The 17,922-nt window shown below is 33.6% G+C and overlaps 1 long non-coding RNA gene and 1 other non-coding gene across 5 annotated transcripts; one reads left to right on the top strand and one right to left on the bottom strand.

The window, feature by feature from the left end:
• Window positions 1–403: 403 nt before the first annotated feature.
• LOC110006419 (uncharacterized) lies at window positions 404–5,051 on the bottom strand. 4 transcript variants are annotated; one of them, XR_016042564.1, is made up of 3 exons: window positions 4,741–5,033; window positions 2,071–2,224; window positions 404–1,946 (listed from the first exon to the last, which is right to left on the bottom strand). It is a non-coding gene; the product is annotated as an uncharacterized LOC110006419 (long non-coding RNA). The 4 variants fall into 4 exon arrangements; XR_016042561.1 differs by having other exon boundaries at window positions 404–3,015; window positions 4,741–5,051; XR_016042562.1 differs by having other exon boundaries at window positions 404–2,842; window positions 4,741–5,051.
• Window positions 5,052–10,657: 5,606 nt separating this feature from the next.
• TRNAW-CCA (transfer RNA tryptophan (anticodon CCA)) lies at window positions 10,658–10,729 on the top strand. The gene has a single exon. It is a non-coding gene; the product is annotated as a tRNA-Trp (tRNA).
• The last annotated feature ends 7,193 nt before the right edge of the window (window positions 10,730–17,922 follow it).

Below are 17,922 nucleotides of genomic sequence, written 5' to 3'. Positions count from 1 at the left end.
AAGGCTATTATTGACAGGGCGCCCCACCTTCCCTTGCATGAACTTAAATCAGCCGAAATAGCGAAACGGGTGGCCTATACATCCAAAGTCCACTTTCTTTGGCATATTTGTTACTCTCTTTGCTTTCTTGTTGGAATCAAATATTCTTTTCTTTGTTGTTCAGGCAGGTTATTAATTTTAATAGCAACAGAAAAAGAAAAGTGACTTATATGTTTGAATTGCATTGCGGCCCTGTTGTGCCCTTGTGATCTTTTGAGTTTAAAGAACTTAAGCATTACTGCCTTGCTGTGCCTATCTCAATATCAATTTACAAAATGCAGTCCCTGCCCCAACACATTCACAAGGAACAAAGAATGATGCTTTGCTTGAAATCCTATTTAGTGAATTAGCTAAAGATGGAGCATTTAATCAAGTAAAAATATATTCATTACATTTGCATCCACATTTCAACCTTACAATAATCATTATGTACAACTCCAAAATTATATATACGAAGTTATCACATGTAAATGCTCAAAAATCTCATATGCAAAGTAGCATTTCTAGCCCAAAAATTGTGTCAACATCATACTAAGAATGGTGTTCTCTAATATATAATGATTACCTACTAAATTAACCTCTTCTTAATGGACAATTCCTATAATCATGGCCAGTTTGGCCACATGAAGGAACCTTACAATATGTAGGGTTTTTAGCAACTTCAACATGGGACTTTAACTTTTTTTCAAGAGGCCGCCCTTTTGTAATAGACCGAGCAGGGTTTTTTACATGGATGCTTTCATAATGAAGTCTATTTTCATCTCTTCACTTGCTAGACTTGCATTATATGTTTTATCTACCATAGGAGACCTCATGCATTCTACTTCTTCAACATGTTCCAAAATTCTTGAAAATTGCTCCATAATGAACTTGTAACAATCATCAAATCTTGCAACTTTTGTACCAATTGTTGATGCTAATGATTGTATAGTTTGGACACGCTCAACATATGCAGCTGATGTGCTCGAGCTAACATTTGATATCAATAATGTAGAGTGCCTCCAACGTTTTGGCACATATCGGTCTGGAATTTGAATAAAATTTTCCTTGAAGAGAACATGAAGAGAATGCTTGCAAATGATACCTGTAAACTCAAACCCTTTACAACTGTAATTCATAATATTGTCAACCATCAAAGAAACTTTTTGCCCTTTTTCTTTTTTTGAAAAGTGTCACTTCATAAGTTCCATCATCCTTTCTTGATGTCAAATACTGGAAAGATGAAATAATTTCTTCTTGTATCTTTGAAAATGCATAAGGAGTTAAGACGTGTGCTGCATGATCTTTGAAGGGGCACATTGTTCGAACATCCACATTGTTGGACTTTTGTTGCATCAAACGTCTTTGACTCACTACATCTCTCATTTCAATAACAACTGTCTTCTAACAAAAAAGAGACAAAAAACCATAAATAAAGAATAACATGCCAATTTATTAAAATATCAAGGAAGACAATAAGATCATTATTTGTTATACCTGATCTATCAATTCACTAAGCGGAGTCTGTGAACTCAAGAATCGCTTCACAGATGTATTGATGGACGGTTAACGTCCCGTTGTTTTCAGTCCAGCAAAAAAATGGCTTCTCAAGTATGGTAATGCCCAAAACTCTTTTAAATTCCACAAGTTGTTAATATGTCTATTAGAATGCAATGCAAACTTATTGACTAATGCATGCTAGTTCTTCAAAATCTTCAATGGACTCAAGATTATATAACTTGTAAAAGTCGGTGTTAAACTCATTGTATCTTTTAACAAGGAGGAGGAAAAACCAGCCAGATAATTTGATAATAAGTGTCATATACAAAATGCATGTTAAGTGTTGAGGAGTTCCTTACATATTGCTTCTTTGAGAGCCAAGTCCTGATCAGTTAGGATTGTTTGTGGCATCTTTCCATTCATTAGACCTACAAATGCCTACAACTATATCATGCTTTAGAAACCCTAAAAACATATAAGCAGGCTCAAACACACATCATTGGTAAAAATATCAAATAATTCAAAGCTCATAATTTGTAAAAAATCACATACCTTCATTGCCCATGAAAAAGATTGGACTCTTTTAGCTCGTAGTAGAACACACCCAAATAAACAAGTGTCACCATGGTTATTGACATCCATCCAAATGCCGAATGACATATAGTAACCATTTGACCGGTAGGTCGTATCGAAAACTACCACATCACTGAAGATCTCATATGCACGAGAACAAGAACCATGTGACCAAACAATATGCTCCAACCTATTATCTTCACCAACTATAAAAGCGTACTTAAAATATTTATCTCTATCTTTCATTTGCTTACATTTTGTTAAGAGAATATGAGCATCATTGTCGCGGTTCATATTGTTCATAGCACATACATAGTTATAGATATCTTTATCTATAAATGGTAATTCCCCTGGTTTAAGATTTCTCTCTATTTCAAACAATCGTATCATATCTCTAACACATATACCAACTTTGAAAATTGTAGAATACAATCCTTGTAGCTTTCTGAAATACTACGATAAGCCGGCAAAAATCTACCTTCTTGTGGGTAGAGAACATCATGATTGTGCAAATTATCAAAGGTTACAACACACCAATATGAAATATTAGAATCCATGACTTTTGCGATACTCATATGCGCTGCACAATTGCATCTCCTTGATGATCAATCTCTTTCTCCTTTATTTGCAGATAATTATTTATTTGTTAAATGCACCCCCGCTCCCCCCAAACATAGTATCTTCGAATAGTTCGATTGCCATCACCTTCTTTTCCAATTATTCGTTGACGACGCACTGAAAACCCCCATGCCTTGGCAAAACCCATGTAAAATTCATAAGCATCATTATGACTTGAAAATATTTTCCCATTGTATGGAACTAAATCACTAGGAACTGTTTTAAATGGGTTTTCTACAATTGAAGCAATGCCCTCTACAAGCATGGTTTCATGGAGAGGTTTCTATATGGGATCTACTTAGGTACCTGTAAAATAGGACTCAAGTTCAAAAGCATATTACAGTCATATATTGTTTTCTAGTACTGATTATCAATGTAAAGTTCAAAAGTATATTATAGGCATTAATAGTGGCCAAAATTGTGCCAATGCCCAAAATTGCAGCCAAGAGTAGAGCTGCCAAAAATTGTTTCATGCCCCAAAATTACAACTATATTGTGCCAAGAATAGTGCTACCCAAAATTAAAGCCATTACAACCTGAATTTGGGTAAATCATAGTTGAAATACCATGTATAAATTTCTCAATGTACCACTAAAAAGAGAAAAGAAAAGAAAAAAAGAAACTAATTAGTACTCAAAAGAGCAACCAAATTGTAGGCTCTCAATAGGAGGTTCACCACCCAAACACGGTAGCTCCTCATGACTCTGGTCTAAAAGGAATGAGAACCAGTCACATCGCTAATCCTCTCCTGAATGACCAATGCTCTCTACTTGCCTACCTAAAAAATGGCAGCAATTATGCTTGTCTCATATACACCAAAATATAGGGATGCAACATAAATTTCACAAAGGAGAGGCCTTTGGTGCCAACATGTCAAAATTGGCTCTACAGTATAGGGCATCACCATCTCCAAACCAAAAAGATGCAGGACATAAATACCAAATGACATAGGCATACAAAAAAGGGATAACATGATTGTATTATCCATAAACATCTACCTTCAATGGATATGGAAATTACATTTAGTCAGTTCCATGCGAACTAGGACATTAGAAGAGTTTTGCCAATTAACACAGGGATTCAACGTCACTTTCACACACTATAGCATTTCTCTCTATCCATTGTGAACTATTTAAGGGATAAGCATGAACGATTAACAAACTAACCTAACTAATACTCTAAGCCTTAGATCCTTTCTCCAATGCAATCAGAAATGCCAATCATGAGACTTAAGCTCCTATTTTCTATAAATAGTCAAAACAATAAGCACAAATGGAATATGTGAAATGCTTGGATGCATAAGGCTGCTTCCATAAGGGCAGCCTGAAATCCTAGTATGCAAAAGACTGAAACTATATATTCAGTAGTGCTGCCAAAGAAACTCAAGAAAGTAAGCCCCAATTCCAGAGAAGGTGATCAAGAGTAGGCATCATTTCAGAATAAAAATAAAAGGGAACCCCAATTAGGCCTTGATTTCGAAAAGATAATCACAACAAAAGTTCTCGGATTTCACGAAGAGTTCCAAGGGAGAACTTCTTAAACAAAGCAAAGGAAATAAAACAAAAGAAAACACAAGATTTTCAGAAGTTAAATTCAAGCACAACCTCAAAACAATAGCATTTTTCTTAGGCACTTGAAGCAGAGTGAATTTATTGATCTACGGGATTTAAAAGCTACAAATCACAAAAACCCAACAAAACCCACCTCCCCAAATCCATATAGAAAAACATGTTATGAAGAAAAACCCACAAAATGATGAAGTTGGACCCTACTTCTGCACCCTAAAACAAATAAAACTTAATTGTAATGTATACAATTTCTCCCTTGAAAAGTAAAAAATCTATATAGAAAATCACACCAACAGAGACAATGCATTTACAACCAATCCATGAGTTCTCAAACATGGTAAGAGTGAACTTGAATTTTACAGATTTAGGCCATCATTTTGCTTATAAAAAATGAATTTTGACAGAGAGAGAGAGAGAGAGCGAGAGAGAGAGAGAGAGAGTGGCAATCATCAGATATTCTTACCTGTTGTGAATGAAAATCTCCTGACTGGCTCTTACAAGGCATGAGCTGGGTCGACAACCATGGCTGGAAGGCGAAAGGGCTTTCTCTAGGTGAAAACCAAGGTCTCGACCTCTCTGTCAATGGAGGGAGAAAGACGGGAGGGAGACAGATGAGAGGGAGTTTTAGGAGAGCAAATGAGGTTAAAAGTTTTAAAAGTTCCCTCGCTTTCTATCATTGGGAAAATAATTGTCCAAAATGCCCTCTATTTAAGGTTGTTACGAGACAATATAATGCCCTCATAGGTAAAAATACATTTTACAAGGAACTCTAACTTGAACCTATATAATTTGAGGAACTCTAACGTGAACCTCTATAATTTGAGGGGTTGGTAATCATAAAAAATCCCATATATATATATATATATGGAAAGCTCTTCCCAACACTTATTAGCGAAAATAGACAGTGATTTCGTCTACCCTCATCACCATCCAAACTTCATCGTACGGTCACAGTTATCCAGTAGTATTTTTTTTTTTTTTTTCTACAAATCCAAATTACTTGAAATTTGGAGCGTATTGACATCTTAGTGAGGCACACCTAATAAAAATACGAAAAAAATAAATGTTAAGATATAAATTGACCAAAATACCATTGCAAATTTACAGGGTTATTTTAGTTAATTTATATTTACGAATTATTTTTTTCATATTTTTATTAGGTGTGTCTCATTAAGATGTATACATGCTCCAAATTTCAGATCATTCTGATTAGTAAAAAGAAAATGAAAAATTGAAAAACTACTAAACAACTATGACCGTGCGATGGAGTTTGGATGGTGATAAAAGTAGAAAAAATCACTCTTCATTTTCACTTAAAGGCGTTTTGTATATATATATATATATATATAGAGCCTAAACGCCAAACAATCAAATTAAAGCCTATATCAAAACATTCACTAGAAGAGGTTGTTTTGATATCCAAATATCATTAAATTGATCTTCTCGACATCAAGATACATGGACATGAGAAAACAATGGATTTCAAATTTTAAAAATAGTGCATCTTGTAACGCATTTTTGGACCGTCATTTTTCAAGGTTTTCAAGTTTTCATAGATCGGCTCGATTTACACTATTTTTAAGCTTTAAATTTTATAAGTAAAGTTGAAAATATAATTTAAGGCTGTCATAAAACTTTCCAATATTGAAAACATATTTCTCCACACTATTTGAAGGTGGGCTCTAATTTGATTGTTTAGAGCCTCGGCTCTATACAAACCACATCCATATATATATATTGGGAAAAGTTTATATAAGAATCTTAAAATGTAGAATCACATATGCAACCCAAAATCTATCGGAAGGCTGTTTGAATGTTGAAAAACCCTCTAATTGATCATCTCGACATCGAGATGTATGAATATTAAAAAAAAAAACGTTTTTGAGTCCCAAAAATAGTGCATCTTGCAATATCTAGACCATCTATTTTCAAGATTTTTATATATTTATAGATCTTCTTGATTTTAATCATTTTTGGAGTTTAAAATTTTCTAATTAGATATGAAAATAGTTTTTAAGATAATCCTAAAATATTTTACAACAAAATTATATGCCATGATAAAATTTAGAGGTGCCTCTAATTGGATTGTTTAAGGTTGCAACCTTATAGAAACCTTACTCATACATATATATATATATATATATATATATATATATATATATATATATATATATATATATATATATATATATATATATATATATATATATATAGGAAAAGTCTTTCCAATACCTTACTGAAGCGCTTATAATAAAAATATAAAAAAAAGTATCCGTAAAAAATAAATTGACCAAAATACCCCTAAAATTTTTCGGAGGTATTTTGGTTAATTGTTTTTATGTAAATTTTTTTTTTTATATAATTTTCGAAGATTCCCCTATTTTTGATGGATACACGCTTCAAATTAAAGGTCATTCTGATTTGTAGAAAAAAAATGAAAAATAAAACATTACCGGACAATCGTGACCGTGCGGGAAACTTTGGACAGTGATGGAGATAGGCAAAATCACTGTTCATTTTCACCTATAGACGTTGCGTAGTGTTTTAATATATATATATATATATATATATATATATATATATATATATATATATATATATATATATATATATATATATATATATATATATTGATGTTTTTGACTCTGTCCATATTTGATTTGACCCTGTGCATTTTACACAATATCCATCTTAATGATTGATGTTGAAGAGTCGTGGAACAATTTTCCTAGAGACAAAAGGAAAGAAAATGAGGATGAAAGAACCTGATTTCCTACTTTGGTTGGTGCATACTATGTATTTGCTTCCGCAGGTAAAACCCAAGGTAAAAGTATTTTTTGGGTTCTAAATTGGGATGGTTTACAAAGAGACCATTTGTTTTTTATACATAGAAGTCACAATCATTCACATCCATTAGATGTCAAAGTGGATGGCTTGGGGTGAGTCAAGAATTTCAAGAATTTTTCTTCGAAAATTTGTGTCTCATCAATGACCTTCTTACAACTACCCATTTTAAAATTTAAGGGACAAAAATAACCGCTTATACAAAAGATAAATTGGTGTCTTTATAGACAATCCCTTCTAAATTTGAAAAAGTGGCTTCTTTAGCTAGTGACCTGAAATTCAAATTAATGACGTAATCTCTTGGACCTAGGGACTAACCTCAAATTCAAACATAGTGCAGTTTATGACCCTTAGAACCTAAGAACTCAAATTTCATTTATTTTAAGATAGTGACTATTAGGTTAATCCACCATTTTAGACTTGAGGTGCTCTTTTGATCCAAAAGTCAAATTTTTTTTTTCTTCTTTTGAGGTGCTCTTTTGCTTGAGGGAATTGGTGTACACTATGCTCAGGCAGGAGCATCGTACATACGGTGACCAAAGAATAAGAGAAGTAGCGAGATTTACCAACATCATTATATGAATTTGGGCAAGATTTATTATTACTTTGACAACTTGAATATGCAACTCTTTGTAAATCCCAGCTAGCATTGTAGGGACGATTAACACAAGCTCACATCCAAAATGGTTTGATAACAAGGGAACCAGGGTTGCTAAAGCTAAGTTTGTTTGATGCCAAGGGAACTAGGTTTAATGAAGCAGCTTTTCGCTCAAACTTCAGCTTAGCGACAGACATATCAGTTGGGTTGAGGGAGGTCAAGGGTTAAAATCCTTAGAAGTTTGTCCAAAGAACCAAACAGAATTGACCTACTCCTTTCTTCTATTATAATACTTTGATTTTCCACGTCCAGTGGTTTAAATTACGAAATAACTAAAGTTGTACACGGTAGAACTTCTTTTTACAACAATGGGTCAAGACATAAGTGGTCAGAGCGGTGCAAGAACATTGATGGTGCTATAGAGTCTAGGAAGCTTTTTGTACAACACTTGAACTTGGTACTCAATTGATCTCGATCGTAACGAAAAAATTTACATGATAGATATACATCTTATAGAGCGACCATGTGACTTGCGTATTAGAGTTGATCTCCTAGAATTTCATAGTCCAGCGTGTTCATCGATTGCATATGGTGCTTCTTTGGAACTGGGTATATTTTTTATTAGGAATAATCAGACCAAACTCGTATTCAACAGTTACTCTTGAAATACAATCGTGAAATTTATGTTCCTTGATGCGCCAGTTAGCGTATGCTATTCATGCAATAACAAAAGTGAAGAAAGTGCATTGTGGAATTACATCACCAATTCGTGATTGGCTTCAAGCTCGAGGTCGAGCTTCTCTCAACCGTCGGATAGTGATGTAAATAAAAATTAGGAAAAATTCAAAATTATAATTTCATTATTTTTTGAATTTATCTTTTAGGAATGAGGATTTTGGTGTGTGAGTTTTAGTAGGGCCTAAGTTTTAACCCCAGAGGGCTCATCTTTTGGTTTATAAAATAGATATTTTAAGATAAGTATAGATTTATTTATTTATTTTAAGAAAGAGAAGATAACATGATATTTAAAGAGATCTATATGTGGTAAAAGGCTATTAGGTAGGATAAACATGAAAGATAGATAAATACGGGAGAGTCCAAAAGTCGTTAGGAGTTTAGTGAGAGACATGAGGAAAGAGAGAAATAGAGTCATGAAGAGAGAGAAAATAAAGAGCTTGAGGAAAAACGCGGAAGTTAGAGAAAGAGTTTTATAATTTTTTTTTTTCTTCTAAAGTTTATTTAAAGTGAGATGACCATTCATTGTAAATAAGAAAATGCTAATTGAGTAAATTTGATAATGTGAAAATATCTCTTTTTGATATGAATTCTCTTGTAGATTTTGAAAGAAGGTATATTCTTTTAAATATTTTTTTATTTTTATTGTTATTATTCCAGTTTTTTTTTCTCCGTGCATCACCTCCCAATTCAAATCGTTTATTGCGAACCTCAGCCTAGCTGAACAAAATTGAATCTCCCAATCCATAGCTTTGAAGCCTGTACAATATTGGAACTCCTCACACCAGAGGACACACCAATTGACAATCAAAACACTATATTTCTGTGCATTTTCTTTGTGGTAATGGTAGCGTTTCAAATCTCAATTAGGCTACGGTACCCAGCCCTTTGGCAAGAAGAGTTAACTCGAGTGAGTCCGAATTGACTCGCTCAAGTCCTGCAAACGCAAAAACCTTAGAAAAAGTAAAAAATATATGAAAAATAAAATAAAGATAGTAGAAGTAAAATAAAACCAAATTCAACCTTAAAAACTCCAAATAATTATAAAAACAATATAGAAAAATGGATCTTAAAAAAAACTGATTTATAGATGGGGAGATTTTAAAAACAATTCAAAATAATAGAAACTATAAATATGGAGATTATGGAAAAAAATACTCACCAATCATTTTCCAAAACATCCAAATAATATGAAAACTTTATATGCCATTCTCAAATTTTATATAATTTTTAATACTTATTTAAATATTTTTGTGTACTCCCAAGTTGTACATACAGCTTGGCCGAGTCTGAGTCCAAGTGGACTCGGCGGGGACACGAAATACTAGTAATGGTAAATCCTGAAATATGCTCAATTTGATCAGCAACTTGAAGCCGTTTGTGTAACTTAGGGCTCCCAATAACTTATTATATATGGACAAAAAAAATAAAAGAGAGGAAAATTACGAAATAGACCAATTTTAGGAGAAAATTATGCAGAAGGTTGGTTAATTTATGTTTTTTCAAAATTACCCCTCGGTCAGAGGATTGCATCATCGGTTTGCTTTTTAATTTTAATTTTTTTTTTTTTAGTTTTTTCGTTAGTAAGGCAGTTCCCTAGTGTGAGGGGCAATGCCCAGACTAGAAGGCAGTCCAAGGTTGGCATCTTCGGGCTGCCTTTGAATGCTTAAAGAAGTTAGTGTTTACTGTCCAAGGATGCCAACCTCGGACCGCTTTGAAAAACACCATAGAAGGCAGTATGATGGCGTTAACATCGAAGCGACTGGGCACTGCCCCAAACATTAGGGCACAACCATACTAACGAAAAAACTCAAAAAATAAAAATAAAAATAAAAATAAAATACGGTCTGAGGAGGTATCTTCAGACCAAAAGACAATTTTGAAAAAAAAAAGAAAAACCCTATATTGACCGACCTCCCACATAATTTTAACCTAAAATTGACCTTCCACGTAATTAACTTATTTTATTGGGTCTTGAATTTCCCGTTATTGGCGAGAGATTACTCCTCATTAACTCTTGTATCGACATTAAATCCATGCATATGCTCAAATTGAGGTCATGGTCGCCTTAAAGGTTGGGACACTAATGTACTCAATATTAGAAAGGGTTAGACCTAGGTCTGGGCTTGATGGAGATCACGGACGAAAGGAAGTGCGATGTTTCAATGGATGATTAAATACTTCATCCCTTACAACGTATAGGGGATCCGTGGCGCAATGGTAGCGCGTCTGACTCCAGATCAGAAGGTTGCGTGTTCGATTCACGTCGGGTTCAAAACCCCGATCAAAATCATTTTCCCCGTTTTATTTTGATGATTTTCTCCTTCAATAGGAGCATTCCTGGAGTGCCACTGTTAGACAGTCAGGGTACAGAAGCCGGTCCATGGCGGGTCAGGTTAAGCCCACTTTTAGGGATCAAGTTTGAAAAAATATTTACAAACCGTCTGGGTACAGAAGCCCGGCCCATGGTTGGGGGGGGGGGGTGGTCAGGTTAAACCCAGTTTTAGGGATCAAGTTTGAAAAACCCAGTTTTAGGGATCAAGTTTGAAAAAATATTTTACAAAAAATTATTTAAAAAGTAAAAAAATAAGAAATTTATTTGGAATACGTTTCTATATGTTTTCTATTATTTTGATGAAGGAAAGTTTTTTTGGATATGAATTTTTATATTTCTAAATATATCCCTAGCCACAAACTAATTTTCAAAATCTAATTTTTCACTACTTTTTAACCTTCTAATTTAGATTGTTTTGTTTAATTTTACTTTAATTATATTTTTTTATTTTTCAAACATTTTTTTTGCCTACCGATTTATCCAGATCCGGCCCATAATTGCATAGACAGTACCTGTCTCTCTCTGAGCCTGACTCTCTTCACCATGTTTCTCTCTCTCTTTTTTGAGTGAGAAGGCAATAATTTCAGCAGGAGACGACTTTTCGGTTACCCTAATTTCCACAAGCTACTATGTCAAGAACTCCATTTGGCCTTTGAGGAATTCTTGCCTCCTCTACTTCTTTTAATTTCAAATCTTTTAACAAAGTTGACCCTGCTTTTGTTGTAAGCAACGAGCTTTTGCATTAGATTGTAGCGGTCTCATCCTACATTTTCAGTGCAAATAAACCATTAAAAGAGAACAAATCTCTCCTCCTACAAATAGAACAAGGGAAAGGTGAAATGAGTTTTGTGGGAGGAAGATAACATCTTTAGATGGGTGGGCGAGTGAGAGGGAAGAGAAAGAAAGGAGACAAATGAAGTGGGTTTTTAGTTGGGAGAAAAATATGAGGGATCCATGTCTGCATCCTAAAATGCATGAGGGGTCTATGGGGCTATATGTCAGGCCTGAGGGTTTATTCGACCAAAAGTGAAGACGGTATGAAAAAGTTTATATAAGGTTAACACGTTAAAATGTATGTAGAAGTAAGGTGGACCTCAAAAATCGACGTTGTTTTGATGTTGAAAATAGATCTAATTGATCATCTCCACATCAAGATGTTGGTACGAAGACATGTTTTAAAAAAGATATATATCATTCCCTTGACCCTATATCATCTCCAATTTTGTAGAGGAGATAATATCCTATCACATACGAAAGATAAGCCCTTTGATTTCACGTCATCTAGTTTTAATGCCAAATAAATATCCTGTTTTATGAGAAACTAAATCCTATTGATTTAGAAACTTGTCTAATTCCTAGAGAGAATGGGAGAAGGAGAATATGCACGTGGGTCTCCATATGGGTTTTCTTTCTTGTACTCTCTTTTTTCCTATGTACTTTCTCTCTCCACGAAACAATTTACAAAAGAGGAAAACCATATGGATACCACATGACCCATATTTTGCTTCTCCCATTCACTCTAGGAATTAGATAAGTTCCTAAATCAATGGGATTTAGTTTCCCAACTCTTATTTGGCATCAAAACTAGATCACGTGAAATCAAAGGGCTTACCTTTCCTATGTGATGGGAAGATATAGGGTCAAGGGAATTACGGATTCCCTTTCTAAAACATGGTTTTATACCAACATTCTTCTACTTAAGACGCGTTTACATTCAGACTAGTTTGCTCATTGCCTACAAATTACTTATCATCAAGTAACCACAAGGCCCAAGGAATTCCTACACTGAGTGAACTTCCCCTTTCCAATGAGTTTAGTCAACATATCTGCCAGATTGTCATCAGTATGATTTTTTTACAATAAAATTCTTCCATCTTCTACCACATCATGAATGCAGTAATACTGAACATCAATATGTTTAGCCTTGTCATGGAAGTCTGGATTTCTTGCTACAAATAAGACACTCTAGTTATCATAATAAAGCCGTATAGTTTCTTGTTCTTCCATCTTCTACCACATCATGAATGAAGTGATACTAAACATCAATATGTTTAATCCTATCATGGAAGTCTAGAATTCTTGCTACAAATAAGGCACTCTAGTTATCACAATAAACCCATATACCTTCCTGCACAAGTCAGAACTCACCAAGCAACTTGTCTAGGAAAATTGCTTCTTTAAATGCAAAGCAACCTGTTTAAGAAAATTGCTTCTTTAGATGTACAAGTGATATATACGCAGCCTCTGTTGAAGACAAAGCCAGCACAAAGTGCAAACATGATAGCCAACTAACTGCACCACGTCCCATAGAGAAAACATATATAATAGTAAACCTTCTTTTATCTAAGTAACCTACAAAATTTGCATTAACATAACTGGCGACTTTCAAATTAATCCCACTGTAACAAATACTACTAGCATTACAAGTTTTGTTTAAATGACAAAGGATAAACTTCATAGCGGTCCAATAATCATGGCCAAGATTTGCAATATATCTATTCACAACTCCTACTGCTTATGCTATGTCAAGTCTGGTGCTACCCATAGTAAACATGAGGCTCCATATTGCTGATGAATATGACACTTGAGATATATATGCCTTCTCCGCTTCTATGCTAGGACATTGTTTCGAAGCCAATTTCCAATTTGATATGCACAAAAAATGAGGTACTAACTGGTTTAATATTCTGTATATTGAAGAACCCTCTCCACATAACCCTTCTGAGTCAACCAGATATTCATATTATTCCTGTCTCTAAGTATGCTCATCCCCAAATTTTGATTAACGGCTTTCAGATCTTTCATCTCAAATTCTCTTGCCCACTGAGATTTAAATGTTACAATATTATCTTTATTTGGTCCTGCCACAATCATGTCATCGACATATAATAATAAGATAATAAAGGTTCCATCACTATAACTACGAAAATAGGCACAATAGTTAGCTGTACATCTACAAACAACTCGAAAGAGTCAAATCATTTGTACCAACACCTCGACGCTTGTTTCAACCTTCGTAGCAATTCTTGAGCCTGCAAACCAAATTCTCTTTACCTTTCTCAATAAAACCCCCAGATTGGGGCATACAAATTTTTTCTTTTTAATGTCTATGCAAGAATACAGCTTTTACATCCAATTGTTCAATAAAACCCTTAAATAGGGTCATATAAATTTTTTCTTTTAAATAGCCATGCAAAAATACAGCTTTCACATCTAATTGTTCCAATTCTAAATAAAAAACAACAACCATAGCCAAAACAACTCTAATAATGGACATGCACACAACATGAGAGAAAACTTTATCAAAATCAATACCTAATTTCTAAGCATAACCTTTCACAACCAATCGAGCTATGTACCTTTCAACAACATCATCATGACTTGTCTTCTTCTTGAAGACTTACCCATAACCAATTGCCTTTAGCTCATTTGGTAATTCGGCGAGTTCCTATGTTTTATTTTTATGCAAGGCTTCCATCTCATCTTCCTTGGATGCTCTCCATTGACTAGCTTTATTGACCTCACATGCCTTATGACAGGAAACTGGCTCACCCTCATCTTTTAAGCAAGTATAGCACATGACATAGTTGTTAAGCCTCACATAAGCATTTTTAGATATATCATATTTTCTTAATTTAATTCCACCTAAATCGTCTTCAAGCTTTTCGACAACGTCAGGTTTTTGGCGCTAACCACTATCTTGTTAGTTTCAATGAGTGCATTTCACTTCAACATTTTTTGTATCTAGCTCATATTTCTTTTTCTGCATAGATTTTTCATAGGAAAATAATATCTTGGGTAATTATAATTTTGTCGTCAGTACGATTTCACAATTTGTACCCCTTTGGACCTTCAACATAGCAAAGAAAAATATACTTCTTGAATTTTGCAGTTTAAAGTAGTTCTCTTCCCTTTTGGAATAAAAGAATATGTATCACAGTTAGAAAGGCAAAAGGAAAAGAATAATCAGCAAGCTTGCATATTCAAATTTTTTTTAGTATCTTGTAGTCAATAGAAAAACTGGGAGATCTATTAATAAGAAAACAAGTTGTACGAACTACTTCTGTCAAGAAACACTGCTTTAATCCTGTAGCACCCAACATACACCTGACACACTTCATAATTGTATGATTCATCCTCTCAACAACACTATTTTATTGGCGTGTTCCAAAAACTGTTAACCAACTAGCAATTTCAATGCTCACTACAAAAGTTATTAAATTTATCAGAACAAAATTATCCCCCATTATTAGTTATTAGACACTTGACGCTATTACCTTTTTAATTTTTTATCAATGCCTCAAGCTTTTTGAAGCAATTAAAGGCCTCTGGTTTCCTTTTTAGCTTATAAACCCACATTTTTATTGAAAAACAAAAAAATAAAAGTGACAAATATGTAACAACCCCCCATAAAAACAACTCGTGATTCCCATGTGCTCGAATAAATCAATTCCAAAAATTCCTTATTTTTAGTAGTGCTTAAAGCAAAGGTGCAATTTGTTATGATTTCTAAATAAACACGACTCACAAATGTCTAAATTAAAAGATTTCAAACTTGAGAAGAGGGTTTTAACGAAAAGAACCTTGAGTTTATGCTCGCAGTGTAGGTGCCATGTCATGACGAAATCCACCTTTGTAATATCAGCCCCTCTTGTCAAAATTGTTTATCTAATAAGTTTGTACAAAATACCACCTAACTCTCCTGTTGCAACCACTAGTTCCCCCTTTATAATTTTCAGATATCTATTTGCACCTATAAATATGAAACTTTAGATCTTGGCTAATCTCTTCTTGTAGTTCTCTCTATTGATATACCCCGTGTTACAAACACATTTTTAGAGGAATGCTGACCAGAATTTCGCCTAGACTCCTTTGTCAGAAGTGCTGAAACAAGGGAATCAGATTCAAATGATTTTACATTACTGAGATTCATAATCAGTCCATCCCATGATTCTAGCATAGAACAAAGTAATGTTGTTGTTTTATATTTTTGATCAATTTTTACATTTGTTAATCACGAGATTAAATTTATTTAAGTGCCCTTGTAACAGTGCACCACCACTCATCTTGAGATTATAAAGTTACCAATGAAGAAAAATATGTTTTTAGGAAGATACTTATTCATAAGTATTTTTCAGCTTGTCTCATAAATATTTTGTGGTAGTTTCTGATGAGATATTGAATAAAATAAACTCATCAAGCTCCAAAAGAATATCTTCCTTGGCCAATTCATTACTTTCATCAAATTTCTCATCATCCACATTTGTAAGTTTATTTTCTTTTATTTTCTCTATCTTTTAAAGTCACTATACAACCATCTTTCACCAACATCACGTGCCTCTTTAATTTTCAGGTTGATAAATTAGAATTGTCAAATTTCTGCCACAAACCTTGTGCCCAAGCAAGGATCTCAAAACCCTAGGGCTTTGAAATAGGATAAAAATCAAGGTTTGGAAAAAATAAAGAGAAAAAAAAATAGTGTAGAAATTTAAAAGAAGCAAGACATAAAGATTTACATGGTTTGACAAATTTCTTACATCCATTGGATAGCAAAATTCTTTTCTTCTAATAAAAAAAAATACCATTCAAGTATAGAGAATATAAGGGTTTTTCAAGCTCTCTCTCAAGCCTTAAAATATGGTCTTTCTCTGTCTAGAACACCCAGCCAAAGGACTACAAAACCAACTCTTTTCTCTCTTTTTCATATATACTTTCTCTCTCTACACGAGATGTATGGATATAAAAAAAGAAATATTTCAAGCCCCGAAAATAGTACATCTTGCAGCATATTATTTGGACCTTCCATTTCTAGATTTTCATGTGTTTATAGATTTGCTTGATTGGTACCATTGGATTCTCATACCATCTAAAGAATTATCGACACCAAAATTAATGTCGAACAAAATTTGAAAGTGCGCCTTATTTTGATTGTTTAAGGTTGCAGCTTTATGCAAACCACATTGTATTTTTTAAAGGGCAAGGTTTGTATAAGGCACGCTCTTTATGCGGTAGAAGTAAGGTATACCTATAAAAATTGCGTAGAGATATACTTCTGGTGTAGGAGACCTTATGATCTGTTTAAAATATGCTTTTATCCAATTTAAAATTTTAAAAATAGTATAGATCAAGCAGATTTATGAACACTTGAAAATCTTTAAAATAGACAGTCTATATGTCTTGTTATAAAATATATTATTTTTAGGACTTGAAATTCTTTTTTTCTTTGTATCCACATATCTCGAGATGGTGATGATCATTATTTAGGGTTCTCCAATATCAAAATACTCTATTCTAGAAGATTTTTAAGGTGCAACTTACTCCAATAAGGTTGCAACCTTCTATAACTAATTTATTTACCCCCATGCTCTCCTCCCTTCATTTTTTTTTTAGAAGCAAGAAGACAATATGCAATAATTATTTACTATGGGATATGTAGCTTGCAGGATCCTATAAGTTGATGGTTCATTTTCAATAATTGTGATTTAGATGTTCTCTTTCTTTGACAGAGAGAGATGGTTCATTTGAACCATCCTTGTGCAACATCGACGATTGAGAAAATTTGAAACTACCTCTCTCTCATTAAGAATAATAGGGAAACTATAGAATATGATCATTTACCTTTAATATAAAGAAATCATAATTACTCTTAACCATTCACAATGCAATTGAACAATAAGAGAATTTCCTTTCTTATGCAGGGAGGGCCTTTTGGATGGGTTTCAGCGAGTCAAGCTGAACTAACAACTACGTTACAAGAGGTTAAACTGGTGTTGAAGAGGCATATCTCTGGGTTTTGTATTGTGAAGGGGATCCTCTTAATGCATTTGATTGGTGCAGTAAGGAGTTTACACCACTTTGGAGATTAAGATCTTTATGGATGGAGATGTTTATAATTCATTGATTATTTTTTTGAAACATATATATCGGGAGGTTAGTAGCTAAAGCAAGAAAAAAAAGATAAGAGAATATACCATCTTTTAGTATTTACAAGGGATTCTACCCCAATCATCTCTTCAAATGATCAAAGAGAATTCTATCTTTACTTAATTCACTAGCTCTTTCAGAAGAGGGATATCTTTCCCTTAAATACAAACTAAAAAAAGAGAATAAAATAAAACAAAATAATACTTCAA

The sequence above is a fragment of the Amborella trichopoda genome, chromosome 10, assembly GCF_054954075.1.
Source record: "Amborella trichopoda isolate Santa Cruz 75 chromosome 10, AtrichopodaSantaCruz75HAP2 v2.0, whole genome shotgun sequence".
In the NCBI taxonomy this organism is placed as follows: Eukaryota; Viridiplantae; Streptophyta; class Magnoliopsida; order Amborellales; family Amborellaceae; genus Amborella; species Amborella trichopoda.
This window is presented reverse-complemented; position numbering and strand designations above follow the sequence as displayed.